This window comes from Phoca vitulina, unplaced genomic scaffold, assembly GCF_004348235.1.
Source record: "Phoca vitulina isolate PV1807 unplaced genomic scaffold, GSC_HSeal_1.0 scaffold18, whole genome shotgun sequence".
Taxonomy (NCBI): domain Eukaryota; kingdom Metazoa; phylum Chordata; class Mammalia; order Carnivora; family Phocidae; genus Phoca; species Phoca vitulina.
Genome location: NW_022589721.1, coordinates 32854223 through 32874239, shown reverse-complemented (window position 1 = coordinate 32874239; position 20017 = coordinate 32854223). Strand labels below are relative to the sequence as shown.

Genomic DNA, 20017 nt, shown 5'->3' with positions numbered 1-20017 from the left:
AGAAGCCACCTCCCAGACTGCCCTTCATGGGTGCCCCCCACGCAGGCAGCGCTACTGAGCCAGGGGTCACCCCATCCCTCACACCATCCTGTGCCTCATTTCCGAAGCTGTCACATACGGGAGTCAGATGCGGCATTTCCCAGCTCCACCCGTCCCTGGGCTGCCTGGGTCACACCTGGGCCACCCCCGAGGCTGGCAAACCAGGGTTCTGGTTTCACCCTGCTAGGACTCCTGCCTTGGGGAGCACTGCCCCCCTCCTGGAGCTCCCGCCTGACCCCCCACAGCGGCAGCCACCCGCTGGGCCCTCCTGCCCAATGCCTTGACCGTGCACTTCCTTCCACCGGACTGCCTGCCCCCTGCACCCCTGCAGCCCATTTCCTCAGGCTCCAGTTCAGACCCCTCGGCAAGGTGTCACCGGCCGGTGACCGCAGGCTGTTACTGTCCCTCATCTGCAAGGAGGGAGAAGGACAGTAGCTGCCCTACGGGGATGTTGTCGGGAACGCACAGATTCCGTCATGAGAAGGACACAGACCAGGGATCCCACACCCCAGAGCGCGGAGCGCTCTTCCCTCCCCAGTATCAGGCCCTGTACCCCAACACCCCGACAGCTCAGGACCCCACCTGAGACACAAACTGGGGGACACAGGGTTGCCCTTGAAGGACACCCGCACACCCTGCTCCCCCATCTGGGGATGGAGATCCCAGGGGTCTCCCCTGCTCTTTCCTCCAACCAGCCATCCCGCTCTCACCAGGGTGGGCGTCGAGAGACAGAGGGGGCAGTTCAGTGCGGGTTTCAGTGAGTGCAGGTGCCGCCTCCAGCCCCAGGCCCAGCCCGCCATCAAGGGCCCATGTCCTCCACCCACCCACCTGGTGAGTGCCCCAGCCCCCAACAGTGAGACCCAGACATACAATGGTGGCCCCACGTGGCTACGGCTCACACACCATCTGTGGCTCCCTATGGCCCCAAGCCAAGTTCTGACTTCCCGGCCTGGCCCACCGGCCCCTGTCCTTCCTACCCTCAGCTCAAGGGTAGGAGGAGATAGAGAGGGGCCTGTGGGATTCATGCCTCCAGTCACCCTTTAGTCTGTGTCCAGAATGCCCCCAGACACTCCTCCCCCCCCCCCCCCGTTCCTCCAGGAAGCCTTCCTGGATGCCCTCACTGCTGGGGTTTTCCCCACTGAGTTTTCATTCCTATGTGTACCTACCCAGCACCCTCTCTGCTCTGGCCCCATGCTGAGAGCACTGGGGTCAGGGGTGAGTGAACCCCTATGACCCCACCTTCAGGGAGCCCACCGCCTGGGGTGGGGGTCAGTGGTGGGGACACACAATAACCAGGCAATGGACTGCATCAGACAGAAACAAGACTGGGGGTGGCTCTCCGGAAACATGGCCTTTGGGCAGAGATGCAGGCCCCACCCCACGGACATGGCACGGGCCGTCACGCTGGGAAAGGCATCGGACCCTCCGCGAGCCCCTCGAGAACAGTGCTCACCAGCGTCTGTTCCTGCTGCCACTCTGGAAACCACTTCCCGCCCCATGTCTCCATCACCCCCACCTCTACACACGCACCCGCACCTGAGACCAAAGCCCAGAGCCCCATTCTCCACGGAGGCCGGACAGACGGGGAGCGGAGCAGCCTGAAACCTGGTGTCCTGCTCCTCAGCCCAGGGTTCCTTGTTCCCTTTCACACGATGAATCATGCGAACTTCATCTGTTCAGAGCCCGGGCCGGGGTGGTTTTAATAAACACAAGGCCTTCAGAGTAGCCGAAGGAGATGCCAGAAGGCCCCGCCACGAAAACCGCCACCGTGCCCCAGGACAGCCACCAGGCCCTCCACTGAGAGCCCAGCAACTCTGGCTTTGCACACAATTATGATCCCACCAGAAAGCCACAGATACTTTGTGGCTCAAGGGGGTCACTAAAACCCCTCAAGGGGGTCACTAAAACCCAAGACAACAGCCCGTGGCGGTCTAAGCTGCCATTTACCAACAATTAATAATAGTACAGGCAGTGAGCACCTGTGGAAAACCCGCTTTCCGACAGCCTAAAGAGTCTTAGGATCCAAGAGGCCCTAAGCTCCTCCGTTTACTAGCTGCGGAGGGGTTTCTACGTCCCTGAAGCTCCCCTTTTGTATAAGGGGGTTTAGCACGGCGCCCCCGGGTTGCTGTAAAAATCAAAGGAGGGTGTGGGTGTGCAGGTCCGCCCGCAGCTGCAGAGGGTCTGGTCAAAACCAGCACCTCAGCTAGTGGCCATGCCAACCACAGGTCCCACGGGCTGGTTCCAGCCCCACAGCACCGCCAAGGGCCCCTGATGACCAGGTGACCGGGGATGGGCCCCATTCACACCAGCTGTCATGGTGTGATTACCCACAGGACCTCCTTTCACTCCCCTGCTAACAATAAATGATCAACTATGTGTTCACTACGTTACGAGCCTCATTTCACAAGAGAAGACAAGGGCACAGAGGGGCTCTGCGTATCCCCCCAACCCCGGGGGGCTGCAGAAGAGCCAGGCCAGACCCACCCCCACCCCGCTGCCTCTCAACAGTGCAGCCGGCCAGCAGTTCCAGTGACCCTGCCCCGGACCCCTGGCTGGGCCGCACAGCAATATCGGAGAGCTTGGGAGGAGAGTCCAGTCGGGGCTCTGGAAGGAGAAGCTTCCATCCCCGGGCCGCACCCCCCCCCCCCGCCCCATTTGACAGAGGAAGCCACTGAGGCTCCAGCTGAGCTGAGTGTGAGCAGAAAGGCCTGGGAACCCCTGCCCACCCCCTCTGAGGTCTGCCCCAGGGGTGGCCACACCCAGGCCTCCCGCCAGCCCCACCTTCCACACCTCCCACCCCCACTGGACCCGGAGGAGCCTCAGGGAGCACTCGGACACTCACCCGCCTTCCTGTCCCGGAGTCCCGGGGCGCTGTGCCCCCGCCCAGCTTTATCCCCGCCCGGCTGCCCGCCCTCCCGCGTCAAAGGCCCCAGATCGCCGGTAAACTGTGCCGGGAGGGAGGCGGGGGCAGGCTGGGGCAGCCCCAGAAGGATCCCGCCGCCCAGCCTTTGGCTCCCACTGCACTCCCGCCTCCCAGGGCTGCCTGGCCGCAGGGGAGTGGGGCTGGGACACGGGTCTGAGGTTGAGGCGAGCACCCTGGTCCCAGGAAGCAAGCAGGAGAGCCCCCCTCCCCCGCAGGGCCTGACTCTGGGGCCGCAGGAGGCAGGCGGTCCCCAGGGCCCTGTATCCAAAGGCAGCCAGAGCAGGGAGGGGAGGAGGGAGGGGGCAGGCGAGGGGACCAGGAGGGGGCAGGAGGGGCGGGCACAGAGCCAGCCCAGAGAATCCGAGGCGCCAAGGCCCAGCCTGGCAGCTGGCTGAGTGGAGGGTCGGGGGACAGCCTGGGGCCTCCCAGGTCTCTGGCCTGTCCCCCCACTGTCTGCTGCAGACTGGGAAGGGGGTTCCAGGACCTTTCCCCTGCTGAGGGGGTGCTCATTGTACCCCCTACTACCCCAACCCACCCACACAGAAGCAACCTAGCCCTCTCCAGGCTGCCCCCACCCTCAGCAGCCCCCCAGTGCCCTCCCCAGATTGCTCTGGGGCTCCAGAGAGCTGCCCACACTTCCCCAGGGCCCCCTGCAAGCCCAGCCCTCACTTCTTCCTGTTGTCCCAGTTTCCTCCACAAGGAAGCCAGGGAAGCCAGCTAACAGGCCAGTGAGCCCTTCCCACCCCAGCCTGGGCCCCAAGGCCCAGCAAAAGCACTAAGGAAGTGGGAACCCTACCAGTGGGGGAGGGGCTGTTCCTGCCCCTGAGGGCCAGGGTCACTTGTCCCTCCTCCCACCAGGATGCTGCCCTAGTGGGGACGGCACCAGGATGGATGGAGCCCTCTCCCCAGACCCTGGATGGGGGTGGGGGTGGTATCTCAGGCCAGCCTGGCCCAGAGAGGCCACCAGGAAGTCCATGCTTGGGCCTTCTCCCCACCAGGTGCAGGGGGCAATCTCCAGCTGCAGGAGGGCCTCTACCCCTGGCCACCGGGACGGCTGCCCCATAACCCCACCAACCCCTGCCCCGGTATCCACAGCACCCCCGCCCCGTTCCCACCAGGCGCCTGCCAGATGCCCACCAGCCGCCCCACGCCAGACTGAGGCCCTTCCCAGTGGCTCACCGCCCAGGCTCAGACCCATCGTGGCTCCCCGGTGCCTTGGCCAGGCCCCAGAGCCCTCCTTAGCCACCCAGCTGGCCCACAGCGCCTACTGCAGCCTCTGCCAGGTGTTGTGACTCACACACCTGCCACCTGGCCTTTGTCCTTTGTCCCTTGTCCCTGCCTTGCCCTCCATCTGGCTGCCCTTTTCCCTCCCACCTCTCCCCACCCCACCGCATGAAGCTCTCCTCACCCCAGCAGCCCTCCCTCCACTTCTCGGCCCCTCTCTTCTAGACCAGTCCCAGAGGCCACGTCCACCTGGGACCACCCAGCAGCCTGGGCCCACCCGGCAGTCCAGTCCCCTTCAGATCTCCCCAAGGGAGGGTACAAACTGCAGAGGGTCAGTGTACACGAGTGGACCATGAGGCCCGCCGAGAGGACAGGATGGCTCAGGACAACCTGCCAAGTCAGCAGCTCAGACAGGACCCAGTGTGACTGAAAACCCGTGTGGACACAGCCCAGTGGCCATTCTGTCAATGTGCACACTCACTTGTGCCGCAAGAGGGGTGTCCAGACCAGACACCTGTGCCCAGAGGGTGGGGACCCCGTTCCCCTGCACCACCACACCCACCGGTGGCCCTCCACACCGTCCGTGTCCTCTGGTCCATGCCCCTCTCCCACTGGGCCTGGCAGGACTCTGCCCAGGCTGCAAGTCAGACCACAAAAGTCTCACATGGCCAGGGACCTCACACGGAGGGGGAGAACAGGTGTCCTGCCTTGGAACCCAGCGGGTGGGAGCCCTCAGGTAGAGCCTCCCACTGTGGGCCCATCACGGCCCCTCCCCGGGCCCCAGCCTGCCTGTCTTAGCATGGACACGGCTGGACTCATCGTGTGTCCAAGATTGCACCACTGGTGATGGGCAGGTTCCCAGGCGCCCCCACTCCCCACAGGGCCCCGCCATCTGCACTAGCACACACAGTCAGGCTGACCCTGGGCGGCTAGAAGCCATGTTCTGCAGGCCTGCTGTGTCCCCCTGCCCCCAGGGGCCTTCCCCTGCCCCCAGCCTCCCGCCCTGTAGAGCCCCAGTCCCAGAGGTCTGGTTATCTGGCAGCAGCTTCCAGCCTACAGCCCATTTTTCTGGAGTATAGGGTGTTGGGTTGGGAATTCCTAGGCTCCGGGATTCTAACAGGACGAAGAGCTTCGAAAGCCTGCCCTAGCCTGCGCCCACAGTCCCCAGTGCTTTCCTCCTGGGCCCCACTGGGCTGGCGCTGACTCCTGGCACCATGCCCCCAAGCCTCCAGAATGGGCACGGCGTCCCAGCAGGGCACGGAGCTTCACGGATCCACTTGGAGCTAATGGCCCCTAAGAGGCCCTTGTACCCACCAGGCCCCCAGCTCAAGCCCCTGCCAGGAAGGTGGAGGCCCCCAGGAGGCCCAGAGGAGGCCCCCAGTCCCTGCCGTCCCGAAAGCCCAGGGCCTCCCCAGTCTATCAGGTGGAGCTCAACCCCTCCCGTGCCACACGCACACACAGGACCCTCAACGGGCAGAAGGAACCTGGGGTCCTCAGAAAACCGGGGCGGTGGCGTGAGCCTCCAGGACGGTCCGTGGGACCGCCCAGAGGAGGCTGCTCAAGTCCCTGCCCACCAGAACCAGCTGGAGGCCCCGCAGGGTGCACACTGGGATGCCCCGACGCCTGAGAAAGGCCTCCCCTGCGGCTGCCTACGCCCCTGGGCGCATCTTCTCACCGCTCTGGGCCTTTTCAGTCACCCGCACAACGTGGACATAACAGACCCTCGCAAGGTGGGAAAACAAGAACTGCCCCCCCGAGGTGCCCACCCCCCGGGTGCCCATGGAGTTGTCACGTGGCCTGGGAGGCAGGGGTGGGGCACACATGTGAGGGGAGGCCCCAGTTAAGCCTGTTGTACGGAACACACCCAGTGTCTGGCTGCATTTGCTGTACCCGCCTGAGAACCCTCTCCATGGAGGAGGGGCTCCTGGCTCCTCCTCAGGCCCTGGACAGTGCAAGGTCAGGGTCCCCCGGGGGGGGTCGGTGAGAAGGAGGCCCTGGGGGAGGCCGGGGGGGGTGTCAGCATGCAGCGTGCACCAGACAGACGGCACAGCCCCTCCCCGCTGCACCTGGTGCGCCCCAATCCCAACTGGGAAGCAGGATAGGACCCCACCCCAGCACCCTCAGGGGAGGGGGCTCTGCCCACAGAGCAGCCGGCGCCCCGTGCCCGTCCAGCCACTCTGGACCCATGGCAGGACACAGTCAGCAGCTGCCCAGAAAGCTAGTAGCCCCCGGGGGACTGGACCCTGGGGCATCATGGTGTGATAGCCACTTCTGCTCACCACCACATCCAGAAGCCTGGGAGAAGAGGAGACTGCGGCCCAGCTGGAACCCGGGTCCTCGCTCAGCCACTGCTCAGCTCACTGCTCCTCGCACACCTGAGGGACACGCCCAGTAGTGCAGAGCAGGGGAAGCTAAGGCCCTGCACGTACAGGCCCCGCCCCACATTCATCCTCTGCGCAGTCCTGAAGGCCCCCATCAGCCCATTTCATGGGTAAGGAAACTGGGACCCTGGCCATGCAGTCACTGACTTGCCCGAGGCCACACAATTATGAGAGGCTGAGCCAATATTCAGAGCCAGCCCAGGGTGGGCCCTTCCTATGTATTTTCTCCTTAAAACAACCCCTGATCTGGAAACTGAGGCCGGGCCTTCCAATAGATCTCAGGGGTCCTGGAAGCCCTGTCGCCCAGCACCTACATCAGTCTCCGGGAACCCTGCCCCTGCCCGCACCCAGCGCACAGGGTTGCTGGGGGTCAGGCGGGCAGGAAGGGGGCACAAGATCACGGAGGTGGCCAGGGCTGCTGGCCAAGGCCTGGTGGACGCACGTCAGAGGGGCCTTCAGGAGCCACGGGAAAGAGCTCTGACCTGGCCTCGGGAGGCCACGTCCAAAATAACTGGCCCCACCGCCCTATGAGGACTCAGCCGGGCGCACGTAGGCCTCTCGGCCCCAGGCGTTGCCAAGCTGGGTGCGGAAGGTCACGGCTATTTCTGGGCCGGCCTGGCAGCCAGACACAGCCCCCCGGTGCCCCCAAAGAACCAGCACAAGAGGGGTAGGTCGCTGCGTCCAGGACACACAGTGGAGGAGCCCACAGGCCCCCCAGGGTGGTGGGGAGCCCCACCCTGCTACCTTCCCTCTCTTCCAGCACCGCTGCTGTGATGGTTCCATGTGGGGCCCACTGGCACCGACGGGCCATCGCAGGGTGCCCAGCCCACGCAGGATCCCTGGGCAGACAGAGAACCGTGTCCCGTCTCTGAAACAACAACAGGGGCTCTGCTTCCTGCCCTTCAGCAGGTCCGAACCCTGAGCACACACAGCGCGGGACGGTTTGATGGCCCAGGCCCTTGGGGAGGCCCGTACTACGCCCATGGGCCCCCATCCCAACACTGCATCTACCCTGCAAGGTCGTAACCTTGTGGGTACCAATGGCCATCCAACCCACAGAACCTGAGGCCCAGAGATGGCAGGAGACTCTGAGGCAGAGCATCCCCTCAAACCCAGGCCAGGCAGGGTCTCAAGGGGCCCAGCAGGAGGGGGCAGCTCCCTCTGGTCACCCCAACCCAGGGGTGGTTCTTCCCCACATTCTCGCTCAGGCTGTGACTACTCCCAGAGGGTCACCGGCTTGGGAGTCTGGCCTGGTCCCCATCCTGGCCCCCCCATGGCAAGCTGTGTGATGTTGAGCACATCCCTCAACCTCTCTGTGCCTCAGTTTGATCATCCTTAAGATGGGTTCATTGGAAGCTCCTCCTTCATGGAGCTGCGGATGGCTGTTCTCCTGGCGACTGGAAGAACACTTCCCTTCCAAGCAGCCTTGCCTGAGCCCCTTGAATGCTTCTTCTGTGCCAGACACCCACGGGGACTCTGACAGCACTCTGAGCCCTGCAGGAGGACCCACGTTCAGGATGCTGATTCTCCCGGGGGTTCCTCGAGACACTGAAGGGGCTCCTTTCCTGCAAAATGTCCCAGAGCCTTTGTTCCTCTATACGTGCAATGATCTGGGGTGGAGGGCAGCCAGCAGCACATTTCCAGAATATTTTTGACACCACGCACTAGCAAAGAGGGCACCTCACAGAACCTTAGCAACACCAGGTCGGGTCAGCCCCGTGGCCCAGCCTCCCCGCTGTGAGGGTGGGAGAGCCTCCTGGCCTGGCCTCCCTGCCTCCTGCTCATCTACGCGGCTCGGCCCATCTCTGAGCCTGGCTGGTTGTCAGTGCAGTGACCATCACACAGAGACGGAGGCAGAGCCCCGGCCGGGCCACGCTGACCCCCAACCCCCAATCCCTGGCATGGTTCCCCCATGTTGGTCATGTGTGGCAACAGTGACCTGAGGGTGGCCGGAGTAGCTCCTGGCCACGGCCATCACCTGCCGTGAGGATACCAAGGCCGGACGCCTAGGCTGAGCAGGCAGTGAGAAGGTGCCAGCCACGGGAGGGGAGGCACCCCTCCCAGGCACCCACGAAGCACCCAGCCATGCCGCCCCCTCGGCAGCCCCACCACCACCATCGGAGCTGCCCTCAAAGACAGAAGCAGCAGAGGCCCCAGCATGGCACGTCCTGGGGAGCTGGGCACCAGAACCCAGGTCACCCGCACTGTCCACCCTGAGCATCTGCCCAGCTCCCAGAGGAGGAATTGGGGGACCAGCACACCCAAGGGAAACCCGTCTTCTCTGGGACTTCTGACGACCCCCCAGGCGGAACCGGAAACCTCCCAGCAATGTGTGAGGGGCCCAGGCACTTTCCAGCTGAAGTCTGCACCCGGCTCCCTCGGGAAGCCCTGGGCATCACTGTGGGACCCAGCAGGGGCGGCAGGAGGTCCGGCCGTGCCCCCAGGCCAGCAGGCAGACCGCACTGGGCGCAGCACGGGGCTCCCAGCCGGCTCCAACCCCCTTTCCCCGGGGCTGCACAACACAGCACTCCTAGCTCCGAGGGCCCTGAGGACAGCCCCGGGGCCCAGGAACTCCGTCCCCCTGGGCAGCGCCACAGCAGGGCCACTCGGAAGCCCGACGGACACGCAGCTCAGAGGCGTCCTCCGGCAGAGCCGGGCCAGGACTCGGGAGCGCGGCTGCTGGTCAGGAGGTCCTGGGGCCGCACCTTCCTCACGTCAGCAGAGCCGGGTGAGTGAGCAGGCACGGCCACCGCTCCTCGCCAGCCCCAGCAAGGCAAACGTCAACCCGAAAGTGTACGGCGACAGAATGGGGTAAGGGGCGCGCTTTAGAGGTGACCGAGCCTGCGCCCACTCCGCTTCATCTGACCCCTCAGCAGCAGCGTGAGTCCCAGACAGGGCACGACCCAAGGTGCAGAGCCCCGTGTGGGGCTGCACGGCCCGAGCTCGCACCCCACTGTGCTCTGCGGACCCCCAGCGGTAGGAGACCGGCGAGAGTGCCCCCCACAGATAGGACAACGGGCCACACCCATGGGGGGATCACAAAGCAGGGAGGGCAGGAGACTGCCCAAGAACAGAGACCTGTCCGAAGCCTGCCCCACGTCCCGCGCTCCAGCAAACTCACCAATGCCCCGCACTGCGCGGGAGGAAGGCCGGCTCCACTCTGGGTTCCCAAACTCGCGAGTCCCCTCCGCATCCGAGCACCGCTTCACTCTCTTCTCTAAGCTCCTACATGCCGGCCACCTGGGGCAGAGCCGGGCTAATCCTATTTTGCAGACTTTAACTGAGAGCCTGCTCAGGCCAGATTCTGCGGAGTGGGGAGCTGGCAACATTGTTTTTCTGAGAGAAAATTCACACAAGGTGACATTTGCTATTGTAACTATTTTAAAGTATACACTTCAGTGTTTTTTAGCATCTTCCCGGTGTCATCACCACTACCTAATTCCAAAACACTTCCATCACCCCAACAAGCAGCCCCACACCTCTTGCGGTCCTGCCCTGCCCCCCCACCCCCACCGCCCGCCCAGCCCTTTTCGGAGTACATCTCCACAGATCTGCCACGTCCGTGAAATCATGCACCACGTGGCCTTCAGTGTCTGGCTCCCCGCACTCAGCATCGCGCTTCCGAGGGTCATGCATGTTGTCATGGGGTCAGGGCTGCACCCCCTTCATGGCTGAGAACCCAGTCACTGCTCGGCTGACGGGCAGCTGGGTCACTCGCAGGCCTGTCCCCCTTACGCCCACAGGGGCTGCGCGCACCAGAGAGCAAGGCCGGACACCCACAAGCACCCACGCTTCCAGAACCCCCGTGTACCGCAGCAGCAGGGGGCTTATGTCCTTCCTAGCAGAACCGGCGGGTCCCTCATGCACCCATGTGTGAGAGAAGAAACCCAGGGAAGGGCAGACAGGGTATGCCGGGGGTGGGGGGGAGGCAAGGTCTGGGGTTCCAGCCAGGAGGGTGGGCGTGGTAACATGGGGGCAGGCACGTGGGCAGCCCCCTCCCGGGCCCGGCACGTGTACACCGGGCTGCCGAGGGCGCAGAGCAGGCCGGCGAGGGACAGAGGGCCGGGCAGGTAAGAGGTGTCCCTGCGGGGTTCCAGGTTGGCTGGGCAGGGCTGGCCTTCAAGGACGGGGAAGATTTGTCAGAGCATCTTTAGAAGTTACAAACACAGCCACCACACATAAAGTGGGCACAGGTCAAAGATTTATTCGTTTGAGAGGGAGCCAGCAGGAGGCAAAGCTGGTTCAGAGGCGAATCCCAGGCACCGAGTGCTCCCAGCCCACAGCGACGGAGCGCCAGGACAGGACAGGAGAGCAGAGACGAGCAACGCACTACGGGGCGACCACCAGGTCACAAACGGTCACAAACGGCACGCGCGCGTGGGACTGCCCAGAGTCCGGGCCACGTTCAGCGCGTAAGCAGCAGGTGCGGGCATCCCCGGAGAGCTGGATCGCCCCAGGTGGCCTGCCAGACCACACCCAGTAGGACACTGCAGGACACACTGTCCCCCTTTTGTCTTAAGAGATCCCCCTGAGAAGGGCAAACGGGCTGGGGGTCCGGGCGGAGGGCAGGGCCTGAGTAAAGGCCAGGAGGCAGGAAAGGGCAGGGAGCAGAAAGGTGACCCAGCCTTCAGGGGAACCCACAAGAACTGCTCCCCAGGGAAGGCAGGCTCTGGTGGGCCTCTGTTCTCAGAATCACCACGGGGATGGTGGGGGCAGGTCTCTGCAACCCCAGATCGAGGTGTGTCACAGAATCAAGCACAAGAGGAGGAAACAGAAACTCCCCAGAATCCCCAACAGGGGCCCCAACGGGGGCAGGAGAGCCCCATGGGTGGTGACAAGTGAGACAGCAGTGCCTGGGCCACCTGAGGTCACTGAGAGTTTGGGGAGCATCTACCCAGAGCCAGCCCCCACCCTGGCATCTTGGGTACCCCACCCTATCCCCCACTCCCTACCTGGTATCGCCTAAGCTGACGCTGTCCTTCAGGGCTAAAGCCCTTGATGGCACCCACACCCTCAGAAGGAAAGCCCAAGTCTCCCCCACCCACGGGCTACTGTCCCCCCCACTCCCCTCCTCACCCCCGAAAGCCCCGCCTATGGGCTACGTTCCCCCCACACCCCTCCTCGCCCCCTAAGGCCCCACCCATGGGCTACTTTCCCCCCACTCCCCTCCTCGCTCTGCTCCAGCCTCACCCACCTTCCTGTTCTTCCAGGACATGCCATGTATGGTCCTGCTTCCAGCCCTTTGCCCTTGCTGTGCCCTGTACCAAGAGCATTCTCTGTCCCCACATCATCCTATGCTGTCACCAGGCCTTTGCCACCTACCTAGGACTCCCTCCTGGCTCCATCTGCCCGTCCAAACCCCACCTCCTTGGAGGCCCACTCACTGGCTCACACTTACTGAGCACCTAGTGGATGCCCTCCATGGCTGTGCTCTGGGTCCAAGCAAGCTCATGGGGACAAAAGCTCAGTTGCTGGAATGACCACAAAGCTGGCCACAGCAACCAGGCAGTGACCCTGGGGGCCAGGCGCCCACAAATCACAGCGCCAGCAACCACAACAGGCTCTCAGCCGTCGAGGAGCCCCTGCCCAAGTGGATCACCCAACACACTGAGGATCTTCTACCCTCGATCCAGTGGCCACGCAGACCCCCTGCAGAGGGGAGGTGAATGGAGAGCCCTGCCTTGTCCTGCACCATCAACAAAGGGTACTGCACCCAGGCAGGAACAGTGTGGGGAGCTGAGGCCGGCCCCTGTCCCCAGGCCAGCCTCCCCAGGCTCTGGACCCCTCGCCCAGCACCCCCCGCACCTCTCCAGGCTTCTCCCATTGTAAGGGCATCTCAGCAGGCCCAGGGCCCAGTCCCTGCAGCAACCATCTTTACAGACTTTTTAGTATCTCCCTGCACGGAGGGGGCGAGGCCAGCAATGCGCAGACCTGGAGGGCAGCTGTGTGGCTAGGTCACAGGCTGGTGGGCCTGGAGCGCAGGAGGCGCTCGGGAACAGCCGGTGACCCTCCTGGGACAGGCCCACAGCCGCCTGTCCTCAGTCCATGGGCGCCACTAGACGATCCAGTCTCACCCAGGACTGGCTGATGGCCACGCCTCCCGGCAGCGTGCTCCTGGATCCCGGATCCCGCCCAGAGCCCTGGTTCTCACGCTCACTTCCTCACGGGAAGGGTCGGGGAGACACTCACCCTGCCCCCAAAACCCCAGCACACTCTCAGGGAGGGCTTTGCCCATAAGGACCCTGCAACAGAGCCTGCCAAAGTGGGGGAGGAGCAAAAGCGGAGGGAAAGCAGTGAGAACATGGAGGGGACAGGAAGAAACCAGGCGGGGTTGCCCCTTGGCTCCCCATGGCCGGCCAGGCAGGGCCGTCTCACCCCTAGCCCACCAGGCTCCTCCTGAAGGCGGGAGGCCGGGCGGGCGCAAGGCAGCCAAGGGCCAGCTGGGGTCAGCGTCCTTCCTCAGGCTGGGCAGGCCCGGCTGGCAGTGTCCGTGGGAACTGTCCCCAGGCCCAGCCAGCCACACTCAGGCCAGTCAGTGGGCATTGGGGCCGCCGCAAATGCCAGGGCAGCTGGGCACATCCCGAGGGGCCCCGATCCTGCTGGAGGCGTGTCCAGACCTGCAAGCTGATCTGAGGGTCTCGAAGGGGAGGGTGGAGAGAACAGGGTCTCAGGGCCACCCCCAGCCCTACTGTCACCATCCACGCCCCCAGACCCTGCCCACCTCTCTACCTCACCTCGCAACAGCCCACCCCTCAGCCACCCTCCCAGAGGCCACAGCCTCCACCTGCACCCTGCTCCCCTGCCCCCTAGGTTAGGGGTCCCTCCCGCGGCCCCTTGGACCCCACCCCACCCCCGACCATCACACAGACCACCCAGGGCTGAGGCTGTGACTTCATGTCTGAGGCCCGTGTGAGGGGAGGGGGTGGCAAACGGGCTGGACGTACACATGGACAGCTCCATCCGCACTCCAGTCTGCGTGCCGCAGGGGGCCCGGGAGCACCCAGCTCCGCCCAGTCCAGCCTCTGTGCTCCCTGCCCCCCGTGCTCCACCGGGGACCCCCGGCCACTGGCTGTCCTCACAGGCCTGGGGGCCCCTCGGGACAGCCCTTCCGGTGACTTCCTGCCAGGGAGGCTGGGGGGAGGGTAAACAAGGCCTCCAGATGGCTTCCTGCGGCTGCCCGGCCGTGGGAACATCCCAGCAGCCGAGGTCATGGAAGAGCGGGTGCAGGGAGGGCGGGGGGCTGCGTCACCCATCAGCAGGGCACCCAGTGTGCGCCTTGGGCTGCCTGGACCCCCCCCCGCCCCTCTTACACTTCCCAACATCCCCACAAAAGGGTTTCCCATCCCCATTTACAGAGGGGAAACTGAGGCACAGGCGGGCGAGTTACGCCAAAGGCCAGAGGCGGGACCTCCTCTCTGCCCCTTTATCAGGCTCTTGCCCCACCAGCAGGGCCAGGTCATCCCAGCCCCACTTTAGAGATAGGGAAAACCGAGGCCAGAGAGGGGAGCGTGAGCAGGTGCTTGTGCTGGGATGGGGTCCGCCCCCACTCCCACACACACCTGGAGGCTCCTCGTCTGTAAATGAGGGACAGACAGTCCTGGTTCCAGGCCGCTCTGCGAGGACCACACAAGCCCGGCTGAGGGAGCACGAGACACGACACAGCTGCCTTCCATCCCAGCACACTTCCCACCCCGCCGCCCCGAGCAGGGTCCTCCACCCCAAACATGCAGCGTCCACCTGGGGAAACGGCTAGCTGTGAGGGGGCCCAGAGCGGGGCTGACCATGGAGCTGCCCCAGCGACACTGTTCACCCCGGCCCCGAGCCCTGGGAGCCCCTCCCCTCTACTGTGATGACCACATCCTTCAAGCCCAGGCCAGATGCCACCTCCTCCCAGAAGGCCACCCAGACTCCCTGCCCACCACAGCCTCAAAGTCGGAGGGTCACACACTCTGGGAAAGTGACTGCTGTCTCCTGCGGGTCTTGCTCACCCATGGGTCCCTCCCAGGGTCAGGACCACCTCTCTCCTCCTTCACCCATTGCCCAACAGGGGCCAGTGCAGGCCCGGGCAGCCCCTCATGGGGCACAGGGAGGCAGAAGCAAGGCCAGGCCAGTCGCCTGCATTCCCCATCGGACCACGCAGCCGCCGACATGGAGATGATGGGGGTGGGCACTGACTAATACACGTGGGTCCGGCCAGACCCGGAGACCTGGGTCCACGGCTGCCATCGGGAGAGAGGCCCGTTTCAAGTGAGACGCAGAGCAGTCTGCGCCTGTGAAACCAAGCCGATGCCCAGAAGCCCGGAGCCCATAGCAGTGACAAATTGCCTGGGCTGTTTGAATTCTTACAAGGAACATCACTACATCTGGATTACACCAAAACGACATAGTTAGGGCCCTGTTTGAATGCCGCCCCTTCCCCCATGTGGGCCCGGGGCGGGTGGTGCTGTCTCTGCCCACCCTGCACAGGCCCACCCGGGCCCGAGAGCCCAGCATGACCCCTAGAGAAGCCAAGGCACCACAGGCTGCGCTTCCCCAGGTCACAGGCCCCTGGCGAGGGCAAACGGAGAGCCTGGTGTGACGCGGTCATACACAGCGGACGCAGGGCAGGAGGCAGCGGCTGGGCTCCGGCCCATCCAGTCTGCCGTGAGGTCCAGGGTGTGCTCCAAGCGCCCCATTCTCCAGACAAGAAAACTGAGGCCCGGGAAGCACAGGAGCAGGCCTAGGGTCACCCAGAGAGACCCGGCAGAGCTGGGACCATGGCTCTGGGCTCCTTAGGACCATGTGGAGGGGACAGCGAGGTGACTGTGGAGAGCCCTGAGCCACCCCCCCCCCCAGGCGCCCCCTGAGTTCCGCATGGCAATTCCCAGCAGATGGGCCACTGGGCAGCCGGCCAGAGAGTAGCCCGAGAGGAGCTGCACAGCTGACCCCAGCAGGGAGATGAAAGCAGGAGAAATGTTGGCTTTGGCAGGTCCTGGTCCAGGCAAGAGAGTGAGGGGGCCCGTGTCCCCACACCAGCAGACGATGGGGGGGCGGGACGCCAGCAGAAAGGAGCACCCTCTGGGGGTGGGGGCAAAGTTGAAGAAGAGGTCAAGCCCACCATGTGTAGCCACAGGGGCGGTGATGGGACAGGCGGGCGGCAGGCGGGAACCCTGGGTGGGGTGGCGGGGAATCCTCCGTACCCTCCCGCGCCTCTTCCAGGAAGCCTGAGTCACAAGACGGGCCGCAGGGCCAGGAGAGTGGCTGGGAGCACCAGTCTCATGGGAAGGGGACAGGGCAGGGCGGCCTGCCTGTCAGCCCGCCTCCACCGGCTGGGCCAGCCCCGGCTTTGGGGTCTCTGTGGCCAGAGAGGCCGTGGGAACGGGCTCCTGTAGCTCCCAGGAGGGGCTGTGGGGACAGAGGAGCTGGAGAAGGCAGGTCAGAGCCCCCCGTCTGCGGCAGGGGAAACTGAGCCCCCAAAGGAGAACTGGCCCGAAGCCAGACAGCCAATGACCTGTCATGGACTAAGTGTGCTCTGGGCCGCCAGGCCTAGACGCTGGGGAGGCCCGCAGCAGCACCCGTCCTGACATCCTTGGCTTAGAGCCCTGTTCCGGCATATCAGCCCCCAGCCAAGCACCCAAGACCCCAGACCCCCTACGTAGGAGCTGTCCTCCTGATGCTCCCACTCCTAGGACCGTACCTCAGGGAAGGCAGACCCTACAGGCTCTGCTCCATCCCACCACCCCTGCTCTAGGACACTCCGTGGCTCCCCCGAATCTGAGTTAGGCTGCAGTCTCGGGTTCCCCACCTTCCGTCTGCCCACATCAGCAACGGTGCCCGCTGCTTGGAGGCACCAGAACCTCCTCAGTGACACGTGTGTGCCCCGAAAAAAGCACCCAGTGACTGGGGGTGATGGCCGAGTTGACAGTCCCTGATCGGGTCCAGCCCTCACTTGCTGGCAGACTATGGCAATGACTCCCACCCCAAAGGTCACCCAGCAGGAGAGTGGGGCCCTGAAGCCACCTTCCCGGCCCAGCCCCTCCCCCAGCAGACAGCTCCTGAGCACGGGGCACAGAGACCTCCCCCCTGCTGGCCTGCGATGACTTTCCACAACCCCGCATCCTGAGCATCCATGCAGGACTCCACCACGCTCGGGCCGGGCACCCAGGACAGAGAGGGGTCGGCGGCGCCGGAGGCCTGGGGACCCCCGGAGGGAGATGAGCAGGGAGATGAGCGGGGCGGGCACAGTTCTGACGGCTGACACCGGCCCTCCCCGGGGCCGCCCTCCCCACCGCCTGCCAGCCCCCACGCCAAGTCCATGTCTTCCTAGCACGTCTGTGAGCTTTATCCTGCACGTGTGACTGCCAGCTCCAGCTCCAGCAGCCCTGCTCACAGCCTCTCAGGGCCTGGCACACAGTGGGCTCTCTAGTTTGCTGGGCCAGGGAGAAAGGAAGTCCTGACTGGCTGCCAAGAGCCAGGTCCCAAACCATACTGTGACCCTAAAGATGCTGGCCCCACTGAGGATCACCGCCCCGATGATGAGAACCCTCCCGCCCCCCGACAAGAAGGCTCAGAGCCATGGCCACGGTCCAGGTTGGAAGGAGGGGAGTGGTGTTCCCCGCACACCTTCTGAGTGCCAGGGCGGTGTCCACCCACGTGACTGACCCCACACCTTGCTGCTCCCATTCTATAGATGCAGAAACTGAGGGCCAAGGCACTAGGTACCTGGCAAGAAACCCAAAATCCAGGCCCTCCCGACTCTAGCTCAGCCTGCCCTGTTGTACCTGCCGGCCCTGGGAAAAGCCCCACGGGGCAGCAAGGGGTACCAGGGACTCCGGAGAGCAGGTGACAGCTGCGAGGGAGGCTGGGTGGAGGTAGCCCAGCCAGGCAGCTGGTAGGGAGGCCATGCCAGACGGAGGGCACAGGCCAGGGCTGGCCAGAGGGGAGAAACCACAGTGCACCATCTGCTTACAGCCTACAGTGAGGTTTGGAGCCTCTGCGGAATAGGCAAGGCCAAGGTCTTGGGGGAAACCATCACCAAGCGCTGGAGCCACAGCCCCAGCCGCTCCCGGCTCTGCCCCTCCAGCCAGATGCTACCGGGAGACGCCCGTGCCCTTTCTGCCTGATCCACCCTCTTGCTCGGGTCTGCCAGCCAGTGAGGCACCCAAGGCCACTAGCACAGGTCCTGGGTGTCTGCAGACTCCCCCGGCACCCCACCGGGGAGCAGGGTGGGCTCACACCAGCTCGGGGCTGGCTGTGCGCACCTCTTCCCAGCCATGTGGGCGTGAAGTCAAGCTGGCTAATGCTTCGAGTCGGGGCTTTGGTGAGCCTTTCCCAGCACACACTGCCCAGTGCCCTGAGGTCATTGTTGAGTCCCCCACCCGTGGCACGTCCAGGAACCCCTCACCTTCCAAACCGCCTCTTGTCTGGAAAAGGAGCCCACCCACCCGGCTTTCTCCCTGTCCACCACCACACCCAGGCCACTGACTCTGCATTGACCAGCCACCCTCGGCCAGGGCCTAAGTTGGCATGGAGGCGACAAAGGGGACTCGCTGGGGCCCCCAGCCCCAGCCTGGTGGTCAGGGAAGGTGTCCTGGAGGAGAGCAAGGTCAAGGAGGAGCCGGTAAGCCAAGGAGACAGCCTGGAGGTCCCATCCATTCACCACCTGCATTTTCTCCCACCACACTGACCACCTGGGGGTGGGGGGAGGCCCACGACCCGCCCTGCCCCCCTCCAGCCAGTGGGGTCCTAAAGCTGACCCCCATCACCCACCTCTGATTCCAGCCTGGGGCCTGGCACAGAGTAAGTGCTTAGCAAACAATTATGGGGTGTGTTGGGGGGTGGCCAGCTCCTCAAAGGGACATTTGAGGAGCAGCCTCTCCCCCTGAAGAGCAGCCGTGAGGGTGGCCTGGGTAGCAGTGGAGAAACACCCATGCCTGCCTCCGGTTAGGCCCCGGACTCAGCCTCTCCCGTTGCCTCCTTACAGCAGCCTGCAGGGTGGGCCAAACAGCACCCACTTCACAGATGGGCAAACCAAGGCTCTGGTTAGATCTGCACGTGAGGAGGACCTGACTCCACCTCACTGGGCCTCAGCCTCCTCAACTGAGAAATGCGGTTAATAACCTCATGGGAGGATGTGAGGTCACCTGCACAGAGCTCTGAAGAGGCCCCTGGGCAAGAAGAGCACAGGTTCCCTCCATGGACCCCATCTGGTCCCCACCCCCAAGCTGCTCCAGCCCAGGTGCATCCCTCGAGTCCAAACACCTGGCTGAGGCCCAGGAACCCACTATCACGTGCAGAGCTGACCACAGAGCCCGCAGGCCAGGAGACGAGGTGCAGCGCATGCCGAACGGCCAGGGCTGGGGTGGCCATGGGCACTGCGACCTGCTGGCCTGGACGCCCTGCCACCGTCAGACCCGCTCTCACAGAGCCTGAGAGGTCACCACACCACGCAGGGCAGCGCTCTGCCGGCTGGCAGCTGAGCATGCCACCCATCCCGGCCACCAGCTGCCCAGCAGAACCCTGCGGGCGTGTGCAGAGCCACCTGTCTAATCCCTGCGACGCCTGGGACGAGGCTGCTGACCCGTTCTGCAGCTGGGCTACTGCTTCGAGAGGTAGGCACGCCAGGCTACCAGGCCTAGCCAGAGCCTGAGCCCGGCCGCAGACCACGTACTGGGACCTCAGCTCAGCCTCCCGCGACAGCCGCTGCCATCCCGGTCCCACCGCGGGACAGGGAAGCCCACGGGGCTCTGATGACAAGTCCCTCGGAACTACGCCCATGAAGAAACTGAGCAGGGAATGTGGCTGAACCAGATCCTGGGCCGGGCCTTCGGGAGGATGAACGGGGGACAGGGGTCACCCGCTCCCCACAAACGGGAGCGGGCTCGGCTCTTCCAGCCCGGGGCGCCCCGCTGCCCGCATGGGGGGCAAACGGCGGGCTGGGCCCGAGCCCGGCCTCTAGCCGGGACCCCGCACGTGGCCGCGCCCAGGCCCGCGTTCCCGCAGCGCAGCGGCCAGGCCAGGGCGCGGGGCCCCGGGACGCGCCCAGTGCAGGAGGCGGCCGCGCTCCTCCTGCGCGCCCACGGCCCCACGCGCCCGCGCCGCGCGCCCCAGCCCGAGCGCGCGCCGAGGAGACTGACCTGGCGGTGCCGGCGCCGGCTCGACGGGCGGAGGCAGGGGCGCGCGCGCGTGCACGCGGGCCGGCGCGCGCAGGCGCGGCCCCGGCTCCGGGCGCGCGGGCCGGGCCGTCGGGTCACGTGGGCGGCGCGGCCCAATGGGAACTCTCCCTACGCCGCGGCCGCGCGCGCGCGCCCCGGAGGCCCCGCCCGGACGGGAAGGGGCGTGGCCATGGGGGCGGGCCGGGGTCTGACCTCGGGCCCGGGCCCCCGCAGGCCCCCTGAGGCTGGGACTGCCAGACCGCCTGGGGCAGTCAGGGCCCGCTTGACCCCCAGTGACTGGAGGGAGGTGAGGTGCA

The 20017-nt window shown here is 65.1% G+C and overlaps 1 protein-coding gene across 1 annotated transcript in view; it reads right to left on the bottom strand.

Moving 5' to 3' along the window:
• PTP4A3 (protein tyrosine phosphatase 4A3) overlaps positions 1–19742 on the bottom strand; it is a 33569-nt gene extending 13827 nt beyond the window's left edge. Inside the window, exon 1 of the mRNA XM_032415843.1 lies at positions 19683–19742. The gene's annotated coding sequence lies outside the window, so the exon portion shown is untranslated. The remainder of the gene's footprint in view (positions 1–19682) is intronic.
• Positions 19743–20017: the final 275 nt, after the last annotated feature.